The sequence below is a fragment of the Sebastes fasciatus genome, chromosome 9, assembly GCF_043250625.1.
Source record: "Sebastes fasciatus isolate fSebFas1 chromosome 9, fSebFas1.pri, whole genome shotgun sequence".
Lineage (NCBI taxonomy): Eukaryota > Metazoa > Chordata > Actinopteri > Perciformes > Sebastidae > Sebastes > Sebastes fasciatus.
This window is the reverse complement of record NC_133803.1, coordinates 27,645,270-27,663,819: the sequence shown is the minus strand read 5'-3', so window position 1 is coordinate 27,663,819 and position 18,550 is coordinate 27,645,270.

Sequence of the window (18,550 nt, the reverse complement as noted above, 5' to 3'; positions counted from 1 at the left end):
AAAACTACCCCAATGAGTAGCACTTACTGAATTCAACAGTCAAGTCAATGCTCAAATTAGGGTGATATGCATGACTTTCAAAACACGTCGGTATTCTTCAACCGATCTAAAATGGCTGTCTTAATTAATTCTTTAAAAAGTAAGCTGGGACTTCAGAGGTCAGCGACATTACCCCAACAAGTAGCACTTACTGCATTCAGAAGTCAAGTCAGTGCCCATGTTTGGGTACTGTTGGTGCCAAAATTACATATTTAGCCAGTGGTGTGAAAATGGTGGAAGTTGACAAGTGATATTTCTGTTGAAGTACTCACAACTAAGACAACCCCAAAGAGAAGCACTTATGAACACAAGAATCATCAGTGTCTCCATTTGAGGTGATCTGAGAGGGAATCCCATAAAATATTGCTTCCAATGCATTCAGTTGCTTTTGTCAATTAAAACTACCCCAATGAGTAGCACTTACTGAATTCAACAGTCAAGTCAATGCTCAAATTAGGGTGATATGCATGACTTTCAAAACACGTCAGTATTCTTCAACCGGTAACACACAATCTAAAATGGCTGTCTTAATTAATTCTTTAAAAAGTAAGCTGGGACTTCAGAGGTCAGCGACATTACCCCAACAAGTAGCACTTACTGCATTCAGAAGTCAAGTCAGTGCCCATGTTTGGGTACTGTTGGTGCCAAATTTACGCATTTAGCTAGTGGTGTGAAAATGGTGGAAATTGACTGTCTCAGCATTTGACCAGTGATATTTCTGTTGAAGAACTCACTACCAAGACAACCCCAAAGAGTAGCACTTATGAACACAATAATCATCAGTGTATCCATTTGAGGTTATCTGAATGTGATTCCAATAACATCTATCTTCAGTTTCCGTCTGTAGCATATGTCCTGTTCAACTGCCCCAACAAGTAGCACTTACTGAATTCAAACTCAAGCCAATGCTCAAGTTGGGCCAATATCAGAGACTTGCAGTGTGCGGTCTTCTTTGCTCATGAGTTTCTTCGTATTTCTGTTCTTTCTGGCATCTCCTGTGGTGTGTCCCAGCTGCAGTGGAAGTGGTGTTTCTTGCAGAAAGTTGCCCTTCTTAAATACCAAATGCAGCCATTCCCACCCAACTCTGCCTTCTTTTTGATGAAGTTTCAATGGCTCTGTGAGGAGGCAACCATCACCTTAAATGTATGCAAGTCGTTAGCAGTTGAGTGGTCAATTCTCTTCAGCAGTCCTTTAAAGCAATACAATGAAGCACAGTTAACACTGAATATCTACTCCAAAAGGTAAATCAGCCATAACACTTCAAGACAGCTTTTGTTGGTGCCAAATTTTAGGCATTTAGCTAGTGGTGTGAAAATGGTGGAAGTTGACTGTCTCAGCATTTGACCAGTGATATTTCTGTGGAAGAACTCACTACCAAGACAACCCCAAAGAGTAGCACTTATGAACACAATAATCATCAGTGTATCCATTTGAGGTTATCTGAATGTGATTCCAATAACATCTTTCTTCAGTTTCCGTCTGTAGCATATCAACTCCATCAGTGATATTTCTGTTGAAGTACTCACAACCGAGACAACCCCAAAGAGAAGCACTTATGAACATAAGAATCATCAGTGTCTCCATTCGAGGTGATCTGAGAGGGATTCCCATAAAATATTGCTTCCAATGCATTCAGTTGCTTTTGTCAATTAAAACTACCCCAATGAGTAGCACTTACTGAATTCAACAGTCAAGTCAATGCTCAAATTAGGGTGATATGCATGACTTTCAAAACACGTCGGTATTCTTCAACCGATCTAAAATGGCTGTCTTAATTAATTCTTTAAAAAGTAAGCTGGGACTTCAGAGGTCAGAAACATTACCCCAACAAGTAGCACTTACTGCATTCAGAAGTCAAGTCAGTGCCCATGTTTGGGTACTGTTGGTGCCAAATTTACGCATTTAGCTAGTGGTGTGAAAATGGTGGAAATTGACTGTCTCAGCATTTGACCAGTGATATTTCTGTTGAAGAACTCACTACCAAGACAACCCCAAAGAGTAGCACTTATGAACACAATAATCATCAGTGTATCCATTTGAGGTTATCTGAATGTGATTCCAATAACATCTATCTTCAGTTTCCGTCTGTAGCATATGTCCTGTTCAACTGCCCCAACAAGTAGCACTTACTGAATTCAAACTCAAGCCAATGCTCAAGTTGGGCCAATATCAGAGACTTGCAGTGTGCGGTCTTCTTTGCTCATGAGTTTCTTCGTATTTCTGTTCTTTCTGGCATCTCCTGTGGTGTGTCCCAGCTGCAGTGGAAGTGGTGTTTCTTGCAGAAAGTTGCCCTTCTTAAATACCAAATGCAGCCATTCCCACCCAACTCCGCCTTCTTTTTGATGAAGTTTCAATGGCTCTGTGAGGAGGCAACCATCACCTTAAATGTATGCAAGTCGTTAGCAGTTGAGTGGTCAATTCTCTTCAGCAGTCCTTTAAAGCAATACAATGAAGCACAGTTAACACTGAATATCTACTCCAAAAGGTAAATCAGCCATAACACTTCAAGACAGCTTTTGTTGGTGCCAAATTTTAGGCATTTAGCTAGTGGTGTGAAAATGGTGGAAGTTGACTGTCTCAGCATTTGACCAGTGATATTTCTGTGGAAGAACTCACTACCAAGACAACCCCAAAGAGTAGCACTTATGAACACAATAATCATCAGTGTATCCATTTGAGGTTATCTGAATGTGATTCCAATAACATCTTTCTTCAGTTTCCGTCTGTAGCATATCAACTCCATCAGTGATATTTCTGTTGAAGTACTCACAACCAAGACAACCCCAAAGAGAAGCACTTATGAACATAAGAATCATCAGTGTCTCCATTCGAGGTGATCTGAGAGGGATTCCCATAAAATATTGCTTCCAATGCATTCAGTTGCTTTTGTCAATTAAAACTACCCCAATGAGTAGCACTTACTGAATTCAACAGTCAAGTCAATGCTCAAATTAGGGTGATATGCATGACTTTCAAAACACGTCGGTATTCTTCAACCGATCTAAAATGGCTGTCTTAATTAATTCTTTAAAAAGTAAGCTGGGACTTCAGAGGTCAGCGACATTACCCCAACAAGTAGCACTTACTGCATTCAGAAGTCAAGTCAGTGCCCATGTTTGGGTACTGTTGGTGCCAAAATTACATATTTAGCCAGTGGTGTGAAAATGGTGGAAGTTGACAAGTGATATTTCTGTTGAAGTACTCACAACTAAGACAACCCCAAAGAGAAGCACTTATGAACACAAGAATCATCAGTGTCTCCATTTGAGGTGATCTGAGAGGGAATCCCATAAAATATTGCTTCCAATGCATTCAGTTGCTTTTGTCAATTAAAACTACCCTAATGAGTAGCACTTACTGAATTCAACAGTCAAATCAATGCTCAAATTAGGGTGATATGCATGACTTTCAAAACACGTCAGTATTCTTCAACCGGTAACACACAATCTAAAATGGCTGTCTTAATTAATTCTTTAAAAAGTAAGCTGGGACTTCAGAGGTCAGAAACATTACCCCAACAAGTAGCACTTACTGCATTCAGAAGTCAAGTCAGTGCCCATGTTTGGGTACTGTTGGTGCCAAATTTACGCATTTAGCTAGTGGTGTGAAAATGGTGGAAATTGACTGTCTCAGCATTTGACCAGTGATATTTCTGTTGAAGAACTCACTACCAAGACAACCCCAAAGAGTAGCACTTATGAACACAATAATCATCAGTGTATCCATTTGAGGTTATCTGAATGTGATTCCAATAACATCTTTCTTCAGTTTCCGTCTGTAGCATATCAACTCCATCAGTGATATTTCTGTTGAAGTACTCACAACCAAGACAACCCCAAAGAGAAGCACTTATGAACATAAGAATCATCAGTGTCTCCATTCGAGATGATCTGAGAGGGATTCCCATAAAATATTGCTTCCAATGCATTCAGTTGCTTTTGTCAATTAAAACTACCCCAATGAGTAGCACTTACTGAATTCAACAGTCAAGTCAATGCTCAAATTAGGGTGATATGCATGACTTTCAAAACACGTCGGTATTCTTCAACCGATCTAAAATGGCTGTCTTAATTAATTCTTTAAAAAGTAAGCTGGGACTTCAGAGGTCAGCGACATTACCCCAACAAGTAGCACTTACTGCATTCAGAAGTCAAGTCAGTGCCCATGTTTGGGTACTGTTGGTGCCAAAATTACATATTTAGCCAGTGGTGTGAAAATGGTGGAAGTTGACAAGTGATATTTCTGTTGAAGTACTCACAACTAAGACAACCCCAAAGAGAAGCACTTATGAACACAAGAATCATCAGTGTCTCCATTTGAGGTGATCTGAGAGGGAATCCCATAAAATATTGCTTCCAATGCATTCAGTTGCTTTTGTCAATTAAAACTACCCCAATGAGTAGCACTTACTGAATTCAACAGTCAAGTCAATGCTCAAATTAGGGTGATATGCATGACTTTCAAAACACGTCAGTATTCTTCAACCGGTAACACACAATCTAAAATGGCTGTCTTAATTAATTCTTTAAAAAGTAAGCTGGGACTTCAGAGGTCAGAAACATTACCCCAACAAGTAGCACTTACTGCATTCAGAAGTCAAGTCAGTGCCCATGTTTGGGTACTGTTGGTGCCAAATTTACGCATTTAGCTAGTGGTGTGAAAATGGTGGAAATTGACTCTCTCAGCTTTTGACCAGTGATATTTCTGTTGAAGAACTCACTACCAAGACAACCCCAAAGAGTAGCACTTATGAACACAATAATCATCAGTGTATCCATTTGAGGTTATCTGAATGTGATTCCAATAACATCTATCTTCAGTTTCCGTCTGTAGCATATGTCCTGTTCAACTGCCCCAACAAGTAGCACTTACTGAATTCAAACTCAAGCCAATGCTCAAGTTGGGCCAATATCAGAGACTTGCAGTGTGCGGTCTTCTTTGCTCATGAGTTTCTTTGTATTTCTGTTCTTTCTGGCATCTCCTGTGGTGTGTCCCAGCTGCAGTGGAAGTGGTGTTTCTTGCAGAAAGTTGCCCTTCTTAAATACCAAATGCAGCCATTCCCACCCAACTCTGCCTTCTTTTTGATGAAGTTTCAATGGCTCTGTGAGGAGGCAACCATCACCTTAAATGTATGCAAGTCGTTAGCAGTTGAGTGGTCAATTTGATCAGCAGTCCTTTAAAGCAATACAATGAAGCACAGTTAACACTGAATATCTACTCCAAAAGGTAAATCAGCCATAACACTTCAAGACAGCTTTTGTTGGTGCCAAATTTTAGGCATTTAGCTAGTGGTGTGAAAATGGTGGAAGTTGACTGTCTCAGCATTTGACCAGTGATATTTCTGTGGAAGAACTCACTACCAAGACAACCCCAAAGAGTAGCACTTATGAACACAATAATCATCAGTGTATCCATTTGAGGTTATCTGAATGTGATTCCAATAACATCTTTCTTCAGTTTCCGTCTGTAGCATATCAACTCCATCAGTGATATTTCTGTTGAAGTACTCACAACCAAGACAACCCCAAAGAGAAGCACTTATGAACATAAGAATCATCAGTGTCTCCATTCGAGGTGATCTGAGAGGGATTCCCATAAAATATTGCTTCCAATGCATTCAGTTGCTTTTGTCAATTAAAACTACCCCAATGAGTAGCACTTACTGAATTCAACAGTCAAGTCAATGCTCAAATTAGGGTGATATGCATGACTTTCAAAACACGTCGGTATTCTTCAACCGATCTAAAATGGCTGTCTTAATTAATTCTTTAAAAAGTAAGCTGGGACTTCAGAGGTCAGCGACATTACCCCAACAAGTAGCACTTACTGCATTCAGAAGTCAAGTCAGTGCCCATGTTTGGGTACTGTTGGTGCCAAAATTACATATTTAGCCAGTGGTGTGAAAATGGTGGAAGTTGACAAGTGATATTTCTGTTGAAGTACTCACAACTAAGACAACCCCAAAGAGAAGCACTTATGAACACAAGAATCATCAGTGTCTCCATTTGAGGTGATCTGAGAGGGAATCCCATAAAATATTGCTTCCAATGCATTCAGTTGCTTTTGTCAATTAAAACTACCCTAATGAGTAGCACTTACTGAATTCAACAGTCAAGTCAATGCTCAAATTAGGGTGATATGCATGACTTTCAAAACACGTCAGTATTCTTCAACCGGTAACACACAATCTAAAATGGCTGTCTTAATTAATTCTTTAAAAAGTAAGCTGGGACTTCAGATGTCAGAAACATTACCCCAACAAGTAGCACTTACTGCATTCAGAAGTCAAGTCAGTGCCCATGTTTGGGTACTGTTGGTGCCAAATTTACGCATTTAGCTAGTGGTGTGAAAATGGTGGAAATTGACTGTCTCAGCATTTGACCAGTGATATTTCTGTTGAAGAACTCACTACCAAGACAACCCCAAAGAGTAGCACTTATGAACACAATAATCATCAGTGTATCCATTTGAGGTTATCTGAATGTGATTCCAATAACATCTATCTTCAGTTTCCGTCTGTAGCATATGTCCTGTTCAACTGTCCCAACAAGTAGCACTTACTGAATTCAAACTCAAGCCAATGCTCAAGTTGGGCCAATATCAGAGACTTGCAGTGTGCGGTCTTCTTTGCTCATGAGTTTCTTCGTATTTCTGATCTTTCTGGCATCTCCTGTGGTGTGTCCAAGCTGCAGTGGAAGTGGTGTTTCTTGCAGAAAGTTGCCCTTCTTAAATACCAAATGCAGCCATTCCCACCCAACTCTGCCTTCTTTTTGATGAAGTTTCAATGGCTCTGTGAGGAGGCAACCATCACCTTAAATGTATGCAAGTCGTTAGCAGTTGAGTGGTCAATTTGATCAGCAATCCTTTAAAGCAATACAATGAAGCACAGTTAACACTGAATATCTACTCCAAAAGGTAAATCAGCCATAACACTTCAAGACAGCTTTTGTTGGTGCCAAATTTTAGGCATTTAGCTAGTGGTGTGAAAATGGTGGAAGTTGACTGTCTCAGCATTTGACCAGTGATATTTCTGTGGAAGAACTCACTACCAAGACAACCCCAAAGAGTAGCACTTATGAACACAATAATCATCAGTGTATCCATTTGAGGTTATCTGAATGTGATTCCAATAACATCTTTCTTCAGTTTCCGTCTGTAGCATATCAACTCCATCAGTGATATTTCTGTTGAAGTACTCACAACCAAGACAACCCCAAAGAGAAGCACTTATGAACATAAGAATCATCAGTGTCTCCATTCGAGGTGATCTGAGAGGGATTCCCATAAAATATTGCTTCCAATGCATTCAGTTGCTTTTGTCAATTAAAACTACCCCAATGAGTAGCACTTACTGAATTCAACAGTCAAGTCAATGCTCAAATTAGGGTGATATGCATGACTTTCAAAACACGTCGGTATTCTTCAACCGATCTAAAATGGCTGTCTTAATTAATTCTTTAAAAAGTAAGCTGGGACTTCAGAGGTCAGCGACATTACCCCAACAAGTAGCACTTACTGCATTCAGAAGTCAAGTCAGTGCCCATGTTTGGGTACTGTTGGTGCCAAAATTACATATTTAGCCAGTGGTGTGAAAATGGTGGAAGTTGACAAGTGATATTTCTGTTGAAGTACTCACAACTAAGACAACCCCAAAGAGAAGCACTTATGAACACAAGAATCATCAGTGTCTCCATTTGAGGTGATCTGAGAGGGAATCCCATAAAATATTGCTTCCAATGCATTCAGTTGCTTTTGTCAATTAAAACTACCCCAATGAGTAGCACTTACTGAATTCAACAGTCAAGTCAATGCTCAAATTAGGGTGATATGCATGACTTTCAAAACACGTCAGTATTCTTCAACCGGTAACACACAATCTAAAATGGCTGTCTTAATTAATTCTTTAAAAAGTAAGCTGGGACTTCAGAGGTCAGCGACATTACCCCAACAAGTAGCACTTACTGCATTCAGAAGTCAAGTCAGTGCCCATGTTTGGGTACTGTTGGTGCCAAATTTACGCATTTAGCTAGTGGTGTGAAAATGGTGGAAATTGACTGTCTCAGCATTTGACCAGTGATATTTCTGTTGAAGAACTCACTACCAAGACAACCCCAAAGAGTAGCACTTATGAACACAATAATCATCAGTGTATCCATTTGAGGTTATCTGAATGTGATTCCAATAACATCTATCTTCAGTTTCCGTCTGTAGCATATGTCCTGTTCAACTGCCCCAACAAGTAGCACTTACTGAATTCAAACTCAAGCCAATGCTCAAGTTGGGCCAATATCAGAGACTTGCAGTGTGCGGTCTTCTTTGCTCATGAGTTTCTTCGTATTTCTGTTCTTTCTGGCATCTCCTGTGGTGTGTCCCAGCTGCAGTGGAAGTGGTGTTTCTTGCAGAAAGTTGCCCTTCTTAAATACCAAATGCAGCCATTCCCACCCAACTCCGCCTTCTTTTTGATGAAGTTTCAATGGCTCTGTGAGGAGGCAACCATCACCTTAAATGTATGCAAGTCGTTAGCAGTTGAGTGGTCAATTCTCTTCAGCAGTCCTTTAAAGCAATACAATGAAGCACAGTTAACACTGAATATCTACTCCAAAAGGTAAATCAGCCATAACACTTCAAGACAGCTTTTGTTGGTGCCAAATTTTAGGCATTTAGCTAGTGGTGTGAAAATGGTGGAAGTTGACTGTCTCAGCATTTGACCAGTGATATTTCTGTGGAAGAACTCACTACCAAGACAACCCCAAAGAGTAGCACTTATGAACACAATAATCATCAGTGTATCCATTTGAGGTTATCTGAATGTGATTCCAATAACATCTTTCTTCAGTTTCCGTCTGTAGCATATCAACTCCATCAGTGATATTTCTGTTGAAGTACTCACAACCGAGACAACCCCAAAGAGAAGCACTTATGAACATAAGAATCATCAGTGTCTCCATTCGAGGTGATCTGAGAGGGATTCCCATAAAATATTGCTTCCAATGCATTCAGTTGCTTTTGTCAATTAAAACTACCCCAATGAGTAGCACTTACTGAATTCAACAGTCAAGTCAATGCTCAAATTAGGGTGATATGCATGACTTTCAAAACACGTCGGTATTCTTCAACCGATCTAAAATGGCTGTCTTAATTAATTCTTTAAAAAGTAAGCTGGGACTTCAGAGGTCAGAAACATTACCCCAACAAGTAGCACTTACTGCATTCAGAAGTCAAGTCAGTGCCCATGTTTGGGTACTGTTGGTGCCAAATTTACGCATTTAGCTAGTGGTGTGAAAATGGTGGAAATTGACTGTCTCAGCATTTGACCAGTGATATTTCTGTTGAAGAACTCACTACCAAGACAACCCCAAAGAGTAGCACTTATGAACACAATAATCATCAGTGTATCCATTTGAGGTTATCTGAATGTGATTCCAATAACATCTTTCTTCAGTTTCCGTCTGTAGCATATCAACTCCATCAGTGATATTTCTGTTGAAGTACTCACAACCAAGACAACCCCAAAGAGAAGCACTTATGAACATAAGAATCATCAGTGTCTCCATTCGAGGTGATCTGAGAGGGATTCCCATAAAATATTGCTTCCAATGCATTCGGTTGCTTTTGTCAATTAAAACTACCCCAATGAGTAGCACTTACTGAATTCAACAGTCAAGTCAATGCTCAAATTAGGGTGATATGCATGACTTTCAAAACACGTCGGTATTCTTCAACCGATCTAAAATGGCTGTCTTAATTAATTCTTTAAAAAGTAAGCTGGGACTTCAGAGGTCAGCGACATTACCCCAACAAGTAGCACTTACTGCATTCAGAAGTCAAGTCAGTGCCCATGTTTGGGTACTGTTGGTGCCAAAATTACATATTTAGCCAGTGGTGTGAAAATGGTGGAAGTTGACAAGTGATATTTCTGTTGAAGTACTCACAACTAAGACAACCCCAAAGAGAAGCACTTATGAACACAAGAATCATCAGTGTCTCCATTTGAGGTGATCTGAGAGGGAATCCCATAAAATATTGCTTCCAATGCATTCAGTTGCTTTTGTCAATTAAAACTACCCCAATGAGTAGCACTTACTGAATTCAACAGTCAAGTCAATGCTCAAATTAGGGTGATATGCATGACTTTCAAAACACGTCAGTATTCTTCAACCGGTAACACACAATCTAAAATGGCTGTCTTAATTAATTCTTTAAAAAGTAAGCTGGGACTTCAGAGGTCAGAAACATTACCCCAACAAGTAGCACTTACTGCATTCAGAAGTCAAGTCAGTGCCCATGTTTGGGTACTGTTGGTGCCAAATTTACGCATTTAGCTAGTGGTGTGAAAATGGTGGAAATTGACTCTCTCAGCTTTTGACCAGTGATATTTCTGTTGAAGAACTCACTACCAAGACAACCCCAAAGAGTAGCACTTATGAACACAATAATCATCAGTGTATCCATTTGAGGTTATCTGAATGTGATTCCAATAACATCTATCTTCAGTTTCCGTCTGTAGCATATGTCCTGTTCAACTGCCCCAACAAGTAGCACTTACTGAATTCAAACTCAAGCCAATGCTCAAGTTGGGCCAATATCAGAGACTTGCAGTGTGCGGTCTTCTTTGCTCATGAGTTTCTTCGTATTTCTGTTCTTTCTGGCATCTCCTGTGGTGTGTCCCAGCTGCAGTGGAAGTGGTGTTTCTTGCAGAAAGTTGCCCTTCTTAAATACCAAATGCAGCCATTCCCACCCAACTCTGCCTTCTTTTTGATGAAGTTTCAATGGCTCTGTGAGGAGGCAACCATCACCTTAAATGTATGCAAGTCGTTAGCAGTTGAGTGGTCAATTTGATCAGCAGTCCTTTAAAGCAATACAATGAAGCACAGTTAACACTGAATATCTACTCCAAAAGGTAAATCAGCCATAACACTTCAAGACAGCTTTTGTTGGTGCCAAATTTTAGGCATTTAGCTAGTGGTGTGAAAATGGTGGAAGTTGACTGTCTCAGCATTTGACCAGTGATATTTCTGTGGAAGAACTCACTACCAAGACAACCCCAAAGAGTAGCACTTATGAACACAATAATCATCAGTGTATCCATTTGAGGTTATCTGAATGTGATTCCAATAACATCTTTCTTCAGTTTCCGTCTGTAGCATATCAACTCCATCAGTGATATTTCTGTTGAAGTACTCACAACCAAGACAACCCCAAAGAGAAGCACTTATGAACATAAGAATCATCAGTGTCTCCATTCGAGGTGATCTGAGAGGGATTCCCATAAAATATTGCTTCCAATGCATTCAGTTGCTTTTGTCAATTAAAACTACCCCAATGAGTAGCACTTACTGAATTCAACAGTCAAGTCAATGCTCAAATTAGGGTGATATGCATGACTTTCAAAACACGTCGGTATTCTTCAACCGATCTAAAATGGCTGTCTTAATTAATTCTTTAAAAAGTAAGCTGGGACTTCAGAGGTCAGCGACATTACCCCAACAAGTAGCACTTACTGCATTCAGAAGTCAAGTCAGTGCCCATGTTTGGGTACTGTTGGTGCCAAAATTACATATTTAGCCAGTGGTGTGAAAATGGTGGAAGTTGACAAGTGATATTTCTGTTGAAGTACTCACAACTAAGACAACCCCAAAGAGAAGCACTTATGAACACAAGAATCATCAGTGTCTCCATTTGAGGTGATCTGAGAGGGAATCCCATAAAATATTGCTTCCAATGCATTCAGTTGCTTTTGTCAATTAAAACTACCCTAATGAGTAGCACTTACTGAATTCAACAGTCAAGTCAATGCTCAAATTAGGGTGATATGCATGACTTTCAAAACACGTCAGTATTCTTCAACCGGTAACACACAATCTAAAATGGCTGTCTTAATTAATTCTTTAAAAAGTAAGCTGGGACTTCAGAGGTCAGAAACATTACCCCAACAAGTAGCACTTACTGCATTCAGAAGTCAAGTCAGTGCCCATGTTTGGGTACTGTTGGTGCCAAATTTACGCATTTAGCTAGTGGTGTGAAAATGGTGGAAATTGACTGTCTCAGCATTTGACCAGTGATATTTCTGTTGAAGAACTCACTACCAAGACAACCCCAAAGAGTAGCACTTATGAACACAATAATCATCAGTGTATCCATTTGAGGTTATCTGAATGTGATTCCAATAACATCTATCTTCAGTTTCCGTCTGTAGCATATGTCCTGTTCAACTGCCCCAACAAGTAGCACTTACTGAATTCAAACTCAAGCCAATGCTCAAGTTGGGCCAATATCAGAGACTTGCAGTGTGCGGTCTTCTTTGCTCATGAGTTTCTTCGTATTTCTGATCTTTCTGGCATCTCCTGTGGTGTGTCCAAGCTGCAGTGGAAGTGGTGTTTCTTGCAGAAAGTTGCCCTTCTTAAATACCAAATGCAGCCATTCCCACCCAACTCTGCCTTCTTTTTGATGAAGTTTCAATGGCTCTGTGAGGAGGCAACCATCACCTTAAATGTATGCAAGTCGTTAGCAGTTGAGTGGTCAATTTGATCAGCAGTCCTTTAAAGCAATACAATGAAGCACAGTTAACACTGAATATCTACTCCAAAAGGTAAATCAGCCATAACACTTCAAGACAGCTTTTGTTGGTGCCAAATTTTAGGCATTTAGCTAGTGGTGTGAAAATGGTGGAAGTTGACTGTCTCAGCATTTGACCAGTGATATTTCTGTGGAAGAACTCACTACCAAGACAACCCCAAAGAGTAGCACTTATGAACACAATAATCATCAGTGTATCCATTTGAGGTTATCTGAATGTGATTCCAATAACATCTTTCTTCAGTTTCCGTCTGTAGCATATCAACTCCATCAGTGATATTTCTGTTGAAGTACTCACAACCAAGACAACCCCAAAGAGAAGCACTTATGAACATAAGAATCATCAGTGTCTCCATTCGAGGTGATCTGAGAGGGATTCCCATAAAATATTGCTTCCAATGCATTCAGTTGCTTTTGTCAATTAAAACTACCCTAATGAGTAGCACTTACTGAATTCAACAGTCAAGTCAATGCTCAAATTAGGGTGATATGCATGACTTTCAAAACATGTCGATATTCTTCAACTGATCTAAAATGGCTGTCTTAATTAATTCTTTAAAAAGTAAGCTGGGACTTCAGAGGTCAGCGACATTACCCCAACAAGTAGCACTTACTGCATTCAGAAGTCAAGTCAGTGCCCATGTTTGGGTACTGTTGGTGCCAAAATTACATATTTAGCCAGTGGTGTGAAAATGGTGGAAGTTGACAAGTGATATTTCTGTTGAAGTACTCACAACTAAGACAACCCCAAAGAGAAGCACATATGAACACAAGAATCATCAGTGTCTCCATTTGAGGTGATCTGAGAGGGAATCCCATAAAATATTGCTTCCAATGCATTCAGTTGCTTTTGTCAATTAAAACTACCCTAATGAGTAGCACTTACTGAATTCAACAGTCAAGTCAATGCTCAAATTAGGGTGATATGCATGACTTTCAAAACACGTCAGTATTCTTCAACCGGTAACACACAATCTAAAATGGCTGTCTTAATTAATTCTTTAAAAAGTAAGCTGGGACTTCAGAGGACAGAAACATTACCCCAACAAGTAGCACTTACTGCATTCAGAAGTCAAGTCGGTGCCCATGTTTGGGTACTGTTGGTGCCAAATTTACGCATTTAGCTAGTGGTGTGAAAATGGTGGAAATTGACTGTCTCAGCATTTGACCAGTGATATTTCTGTTGAAGAACTCACTACCAAGACAACCCCAAAGAGTAGCACTTATGAACACAATAATCATCAGTGTATCCATTTGAGGTTATCTGAATGTGATTCCAATAACATCTATCTTCAGTTTCCGTCTGTAGCATATGTCCTGTTCAACTGCCCCAACAAGTAGCACTTACTGAATTCAAACTCAAGCCAATGCTCAAGTTGGGCCAATATCAGAGACTTGCAGTGTGCGGTCTTCTTTGCTCATGAGTTTCTTCGTATTTCTGTTCTTTCTGGCATCTCCTGTGGTGTGTCCCAGCTGCAGTGGAAGTGGTGTTTCTTGCAGAAAGTTGCCCTTCTTAAATACCAAATGCAGCCATTCCCACCCAACTCCGCCTTCTTTTTGATGAAGTTTCAATGGCTCTGTGAGGAGGCAACCATCACCTTAAATGTATGCAAGTCGTTAGCAGTTGAGTGGTCAATTCTCTTCAGCAGTCCTTTAAAGCAATACAATGAAGCACAGTTAACACTGAATATCTACTCCAAAAGGTAAATCAGCCATAACACTTCAAGACAGCTTTTGTTGGTGCCAAATTTTAGGCATTTAGCTAGTGGTGTGAAAATGGTGGAAGTTGACTGTCTCAGCATTTGACCAGTGATATTTCTGTGGAAGAACTCACTACCAAGACAACCCCAAAGAGTAGCACTTATGAACACAATAATCATCAGTGTATCCATTTGAGGTTATCTGAATGTGATTCCAATAACATCTTTCTTCAGTTTCCGTCTGTAGCATATCAACTCCATCAGTGATATTTCTGTTGAAGTACTCACAACCAAGACAACCCCAAAGAGAAGCACTTATGAACATAAGAATCATCAGTGTCTCCATTCGAGGTGATCTGAGAGGGATTCCCATAAAATATTGCTTCCAATGCATTCAGTTGCTTTTGTCAATTAAAACTACCCTAATGAGTAGCACTTACTGAATTCAACAGTCAAGTCAATGCTCAAATTAGGGTGATATGCATGACTTTCAAAACACGTCGGTATTCTTCAACCGATCTAAAATGGCTGTCTTAATTAATTCTTTAAAAAGTAAGCTGGGACTTCAGAGGTCAGCGACATTACCCCAACAAGTAGCACTTACTGCATTCAGAAGTCAAGTCAGTGCCCATGTTTGGGTACTGTTGGTGCCAAAATTACATATTTAGCCAGTGGTGTGAAAATGGTGGAAGTTGACAAGTGATATTTCTGTTGAAGTACTCACAACTAAGACAACCCCAAAGAGAAGCACTTATGAACACAAGAATCATCAGTGTCTCCATTTGAGGTGATCTGAGAGGGAATCCCATAAAATATTGCTTCCAATGCATTCAGTTGCTTTTGTCAATTAAAACTACCCTAATGAGTAGCACTTACTGAATTCAACAGTCAAGTCAATGCTCAAATTAGGGTGATATGCATGACTTTCAAAACACGTCAGTATTCTTCAACCGGTAACACACAATCTAAAATGGCTGTCTTAATTAATTCTTTAAAAAGTAAGCTGGGACTTCAGAGGTCAGAAACATTACCCCAACAAGTAGCACTTACTGCATTCAGAAGTCAAGTCAGTGCCCATGTTTGGGTACTGTTGGTGCCAAATTTACGCATTTAGCTAGTGGTGTGAAAATGGTGGAAATTGACTGTCTCAGCATTTGACCAGTGATATTTCTGTTGAAGAACTCACTACCAAGACAACCCCAAAGAGTAGCACTTATGAACACAATAATCATCAGTGTATCCATTTGAGGTTATCTGAATGTGATTCCAATAACATCTATCTTCAGTTTCCGTCTGTAGCATATGTCCTGTTCAACTGCCCCAACAAGTAGCACTTACTGAATTCAAACTCAAGCCAATGCTCAAGTTGGGCCAATATCAGAGACTTGCAGTGTGCGGTCTTCTTTGCTCATGAGTTTCTTCGTATTTCTGTTCTTTCTGGCATCTCCTGTGGTGTGTCCCAGCTGCAGTGGAAGTGGTGTTTCTTGCAGAAAGTTGCCCTTCTTAAATACCAAATGCAGCCATTCCCACCCAACTCCGCCTTCTTTTTGATGAAGTTTCAATGGCTCTGTGAGGAGGCAACCATCACCTTAAATGTATGCAAGTCGTTAGCAGTTGAGTGGTCAATTCTCTTCAGCAGTCCTTTAAAGCAATACAATGAAGCACAGTTAACACTGAATATCTACTCCAAAAGGTAAATCAGCCATAACACTTCAAGACAGCTTTTGTTGGTGCCAAATTTTAGGCATTTAGCTAGTGGTGTGAAAATGGTGGAAGTTGACTGTCTCAGCATTTGACCAGTGATATTTCTGTGGAAGAACTCACTACCAAGACAACCCCAAAGAGTAGCACTTATGAACACAATAATCATCAGTGTATCCATTTGAGGTTATCTGAATGTGATTCCAATAACATCTTTCTTCAGTTTCCGTCTGTAGCATATCAACTCCATCAGTGATATTTCTGTTGAAGTACTCACAACCAAGACAACCCCAAAGAGAAGCACTTATGAACATAAGAATCATCAGTGTCTCCATTCGAGGTGATCTGAGAGGGATTCCCATAAAATATTGCTTCCAATGCATTCAGTTGCTTTTGTCAATTAAAACTACCCTAATGAGTAGCACTTACTGAATTCAACAGTCAAGTCAATGCTCAAATTAGGGTGATATGCATGACTTTCAAAACACGTCGGTATTCTTCAACCGATCTAAAATGGCTGTCTTAATTAATTCTTTAAAAAGTAAGCTGGGACTTCAGAGGTCAGCGACATTACCCCAACAAGTAGCACTTACTGCATTCAGAAGTCAAGTCAGTGCCCATGTTTGGGTACTGTTGGTGCCAAAATTACATATTTAGCCAGTGGTGTGAAAATGGTGGAAGTTGACAAGTGATATTTCTGTTGAAGTACTCACAACTAAGACAACCCCAAAGAGAAGCACTTATGAACACAAGAATCATCAGTGTCTCCATTTGAGGTGATCTGAGAGGGAATCCCATAAAATATTGCTTCCAATGCATTCAGTTGCTTTTGTCAATTAAAACTACCCTAATGAGTAGCACTTACTGAATTCAACAGTCAAGTCAATGCTCAAATTAGGGTGATATGCATGACTTTCAAAACACGTCAGTATTCTTCAACCGGTAACACACAATCTAAAATGGCTGTCTTAATTAATTCTTTAAAAAGTAAGCTGGGACTTCAGAGGTCAGAAACATTACCCCAACAAGTAGCACTTACTGCATTCAGAAGTCAAGTCAGTGCCCATGTTTGGGTACTGTTGGTGCCAAATTTACGCATTTAGCTAGTGGTGTGAAAATGGTGGAAATTGACTGTCTCAGCATTTGACCAGTGATATTTCTGTTGAAGAACTCACTACCAAGACAACCCCAAAGAGTAGCACTTATGAACACAATAATCATCAGTGTATCCATTTGAGGTTATCTGAATGTGATTCCAATAACATCTATCTTCAGTTTCCGTCTGTAGCATATGTCCTGTTCAACTGCCCCAACAAGTAGCACTTACTGAATTCAAACTCAAGCCAATGCTCAAGTTGGGCCAATATCAGAGACTTGCAGTGTGCGGTCTTCTTTGCTCATGAGTTTCTTCGTATTTCTGTTCTTTCTGGCATCTCCTGTGGTGTGTCCCAGCTGCAGTGGAAGTGGTGTTTCTTGCAGAAAGTTGCCCTTCTTAAATACCAAATGCAGCCATTCCCACCCAACTCCGCCTTCTTTTTGATGAAGTTTCAATGGCTCTGTGAGGAGGCAACCATCACCTTAAATGTATGCAAGTCGTTAGCAGTTGAGTGGTCAATTCTCTTCAGCAGTCCTTTAAAGCAATACAATGAAGCACAGTTAACACTGAATATCTACTCCAAAAGGTAAATCAGCCATAACACTTCAAGACAGCTTTTGTTGGTGCCAAATTTTAGGCATTTAGCTAGTGGTGTGAAAATGGTGGAAGTTGACTGTCTCAGCATTTGACCAGTGATATTTCTGTGGAAGAACTCACTACCAAGACAACCCCAAAGAGTAGCACTTATGAACACAATAATCATCAGTGTATCCATTTGAGGTTATCTGAATGTGATTCCAATAACATCTTTCTTCAGTTTCCGTCTGTAGCATATCAACTCAATCAGTGATATTTCTGTTGAAGTACTCACAACCAAGACAACCCCAAAGAGAAGCACTTATGAACATAAGAATCATCAGTGTCTCCATTCGAGGTGATCTGAGAGGGATTCCCATAAAATATTGCTTCCAATGCATTCAGTTGCTTTTGTCAATTAAAACTACCCCAATGAGTAGCACTTACTGAATTCAACAGTCAAGTCAATGCTCAAATTAGGGTGATATGCATGACTTTCAAAACACGTCGGTATTCTTCAACCGATCTAAAATGGCTGTCATAATTAATTCTTTAAAAAGTAAGCTGGGACTTCAGAGGTCAGCGACATTACCCCAACAAGTAGCACTTACTGCATTCAGAAGTCAAGTCAGTGCCCATGTTTGGGTACTGTTGGTGCCAAAATTACATATTTAGCTAGTGGTGTGAAAATGGTGGAAGTTGACAAGTGATATTTCTGTTGAAGTACTCACAACTAAGACAACCCCAAAGAGAAGCACTTATGAACACAAGAATCATCAGTGTCTCCATTTGAGGTGATCTGAGAGGGGAATCCCATAAAATATTGCTTCCAATGCATTCAGTTGCTTTTGTCAATTAAAAC